Source organism: Somniosus microcephalus, chromosome 3, assembly GCF_052327205.1.
Source record: "Somniosus microcephalus isolate GS21.2 chromosome 3, FLI_Smic_1.0, whole genome shotgun sequence".
Classification (NCBI taxonomy): Eukaryota; Metazoa; Chordata; class Chondrichthyes; order Squaliformes; family Somniosidae; genus Somniosus; species Somniosus microcephalus.
Window position 1 is genome coordinate 92,870,782 of NC_140989.1, and position 4,575 is coordinate 92,875,356.

Here is a 4,575-nt window from a genome sequence, read left to right on the forward strand (position 1 = left end):
TGTCCAAATTCCTGCCCGCTCCCCGTAACCCTTAATTCCCTTTACTTCTAGGAAACTGTCTATTTCTGTTTTAAATTTATGTAATGATGTAGCTTCGACAGCTTTTTGGGGCAGCATATTCCATGGACCTACCACCCTCTGAGTGAAGTAGTTCCTCCTCATCTCACTTTTGAAAGAGCAGCCCCTTATTCTAAGACTATGCCCCCTAGTTCTAGTTTCACCCATCATCGGGAACATCCTCCCCGCATCCACCCGATCCAACCCCTTCACAATCTTATATGTTTCAATAAGATCGCCTCTCATTCTTCTGAACTCCAATGAGTAGAGTCCCAATCTACTCAACCTCTCCTCACTTGTGTGGCGCGAATGTTACCTGCCACTTATCAGCCCAAGCCTGAATGTTGTCCAGGTCTTGTTGCATGTGGGCATGGACTGCTTCATTATCTGAGGAGTTGTGAATGGCACTGAACACTGTGTAGTCATCAGCGTACATCCCCATTTCTGACCTTATGTTGGAGGGCAGGTCATTAATGAAGCAGCTGAAGGTGGTTAGGCCTAGGACACTGCCTTGAGGAACTCCTGCAGCGATGTCATGGGGCTGTGATGATTGACCTTCAACCACCACAACCATCTTCCTTTGTGCTAGGTATGACTCCAGCCAGTGGAGCGTTTTCCCCCCGATTCCCATTGACTTCAGTTATTCTAGGGCTCCTTGATGTCACACTTGTCAAATGCTGCCTTGATGTCAAAGGCAGTCTCTCTCGCCTCACCTCTGGAATTCAGTTCCTTTGTCCATGTTTGGACCAAGGCTGTAATGAGGTTGGGAGCCAAGTAGTCTTGGCGGAACCCAAACTGGGCATCATGGTCACTTTTACTGATAACCAGCTTTTTATTTCCAGATTATTTTAAACTGAATTCAAATTCTCAAACCGCTATGGTGGGATTTGAATTCACATTCTCTGAACTTAGCTATGATTTGAGACTGCCTAAACTTGGGTTTTATTCCCTGGAGTTGGGAATGCTAAGGTGATCTGATTGAAGTGTTTATTTGGCAAGGTAGGTAGGGAACATTCTTTTTGTAATGGAATCCAGGACAAGGGAACATATTCATAAAATTCAAACAATATAGGTTAACATTCAATTCAGGAAAACTGTCTTCACAGAAAGGGCTGTGAAGGTGTGGAATGCACTGTCCCAGATGGCCATAAATACAGAATCAAATGAGGTGTTTGAAAGTAAGGGATATAAAGTAAAACTGGGGAATTGGAATTAAAAAGATAAAAGCCTAGAAATTCGGGCAATTGTGTCCAGCACGCCCATTTTTGGACACGCATGGGGCACAGGGTACAATCCCCATGCCTGAATGGCAGCTGTGTAGAGCAAGAGGCAGCTCGCCCAGCAAAGTGTCACTAAAGATTGGGCTGCTACTAGCGTCATAGCAACCTTCCGGTAAGTGAGGAAGCGGACGGGAGCGCAACCGGGGGTAGTAGTTTGCTAACGGGGATAGGGGGGGGATTGTAGTGGGTGGGGGGAGACGGGACATTTTTGTTTCTTAAAAACAATCTCCTGTACGAGCATGAGTGCTCCTTTCGACTCCCCTTCTGCTGTCCTCTGACCTCACTGAACTTATCTGAGGGCCTCTGCCGGCAAGGCAGCTGGCCTGAAATAAAAACAGAACATGCTGGAGATACTCAGCAGGTCAGGCAGCATCTGTGAAGAGAGAAACAGAGTTAAAGTTTCAGGTCGATGACCTTTCGTCAGAACTGGAAAAAAGCAGGAAATGGAACAGATTTTTAAGCAAGTGTGGGAGCTCGGAAAAGGGAAGGTCTGGGATAGGACAGAAGGCAGGAGAGGTTAAGAGACATTGAGAGATATTCAAGGCAGAAGGAGATGGTAATGGGACAGGTTAAGAAACAAAGGATGACTAGATGAACTGGAAATTGTGCTGGCAGAATGAAAGACAGCTGCCATGAGGGAGAAGAAAAGAAGTACAAACAAAAGGTGTGGATAAAAAATATATGTATGATCGGGGCCGAGGTTATGGTCTGAAATTGTTGAACTCTATGTTGAGTCCAGAAGGCTGTAAAGTGCCTAATCGAAAGATGAGTTGCTGTTCCTCGTGCTTATGCTGAGCATCAGTGGAACAATGCAAAAGGTTGAGGACTGTGAGGTCTGAATGGGAGTGGAGCGGAGAATTAAAGTGACAGGCGACCGGAATTTTGGGGTCCCCCTTACAGACTGAATGGAGGTGTTCCGCAAAGCAGTCACCCAATCTGCATTTAGTTTCCCCAATGTAGAGGAGACCACATCGTGAGCAGCGAATACAGTATACTAAATTGCAAGAAATACAAGTAAAGCGCTGTTTCACCTGGAAGGGGTGTTTGGGGCCCTGGACAGTGGGGAGGTATAAGGGCATATGTTGCATCTCCTGCGCTTGCACGGGAAGATGCCAGGGGAAGGGGTGTTGGTGATAGAGGAGTGTACCAGGGTGTCGCGGAGGGAGTGGTCCCTTCGGAATGAAATGGCCTGAAATTCAATTCATCTTATTCATCTCAAAAGTTGAGCGAGCTACATGTGGAGGCAACAATAAATTATCTAAATGAGGCCTAAGGCCTAATTTCAAGCCGGTCTCTGACCCCGAACAATCAGTCCTCGGCAAAGGCCTGAGCTTCATCCCCTTACGCCCCATCTCAATGAATTTCAAGCTCGGCACGATGCTGAGCTCTTTTTCCGTCACCTTCGTCTCCGTGCCCACTTCTTTGGCCAGGAGTCTTCCCCCCCCCCCCCCCCCCCCCCCCCCCCCCACACGGCTGACCCTTCGGCTTTCTGAATTCTCGTTCTAACTGGACCCCTCCCTCTGGCCTCTTACCCTCTCTAGATCTTTTCATTGTCAACTGCCGGCGTGACATCGGCCATCTCAATTTCTCTGCTCTCCTCTCTCACTCCAACCTACCTCCCTCTAAACTTGCAGCACTCTGTTCTCTCCGATCCAACCCTAACATTATCATTAAACCTGCTGACAAGGGTGGTGCTGTTGTTTGGCGAACCGACCTCTACCGTGCGGAGGCTGAAGGCCAACTCTCTGACACCTCCTCCTACCTCCCCCTGGACCCATGACCCCACTACCAACCATCAAGCCATTGTTTCCAAGACTGTCACTGACCTCATCTCCTCTGGAGATCTTCCCTCCATGGCCGCCAACCTCATAGTCCCCCAACCCTGCACAGCCCGCTTCTACCTCCTTCCCAAGATCCACAAACAGGACTGCCCTGGTAGACCCATCGTTTCAGCCTGTTCTTGCCCCACAGAACTTATCTCTTCCTATCTCGACTCAATTTTTTTCTCCCCTTGTCCAGTCTCTTCCCACCAACATTCGCGACTCTTCCGACGCCCTCCGCCATTTTAACAGTTTCCTGGCTGCAACTGTCTCTTCACTATAGACGTCCAATCCCTCTACACCTCCATCCCCCACCAGGATGGCCTGAGGGCACTCTGCTTCTTCTTTGATCAGAGGCCTAACCAGTCCCCATCCACCGCCACCCTCCTCCGCCTGCCTGAACTTGTTCCCACATTGAACAACTTCTCCTTTGACTCCACTCACTTCCTCCAAATTAAAGGTGTTGCTATGCCTGCCTTTTCATGGGATATGTGGAACATTCTTTGTTCCAGTCCTACTCGGGTCCCCTCCCTCACCTCTTTTTCCGGTACATTGATGACTGTATCGGTGCTGTTTCCTGCTCTCGCCCTGAACTAGAAAATTTCATTCACTTTGCTTCCAATTTCCACCCTTCCCTCACCTTCACATGGTCCATCTCCGATTCTTCCCTTCCCTTCCTTGATTTCTCTGTCTCCATTTCTGGCAATAGGCTATCTACAAGCCCACTGACTCCCACAGCTACCTGGACTACACTTCCTCCCACCCCGCTTCCTGCAAGGACTCTATTCTATTCTCCCAGTTTCTCCATCTCCGCCGCATCTGTTCTGACGATGCCACCTTCCATATCAGTGCTTCAGATATGTCTTCCTTTTTCCTCAACTGAGGATTCCCCTCTACCATGGTTGACCTAGCCCTTGACCATGTCCGTTCCATTTCCCACACTTCTGCTGTCACCCTTTCCCCACCCGCCCAGAACCACGATAGGGTTCCCCTTGTCCTCACCTTTCACCCCACCAGCCTTGACATTCAACGGATCATCCTCCGCCATTTCCGTCATCTGCAACGTGATCCTACCACCGAACACATCTTCCCCTCACCTCCCTTTTCAGCATTCCAAAGGGACCGCTCCCTCCACAACACCCTGGTCCACTCCTCAATCACCCCCAATAGCCCTTCCCCTTCGCCCGGCACCTTCCCGTGCAAGCGCAGAGGATGCAATACCTGCCTTTTACTTCCTCCCTTCCCACTGTCCAGGGCCCCAAACACCCCTTCCAGGTGAAACAGCGATTTACTTGTACTTCTTGCAATTCAGTATACTGTATTCGCTGCTCACGATGCAGTCTCCTTTACATTGGGGAGACCAAACGCAGATTGGGCGACTGCTTTGCGGAACACCTCCGTTCAGTCCGTAAGGCTGA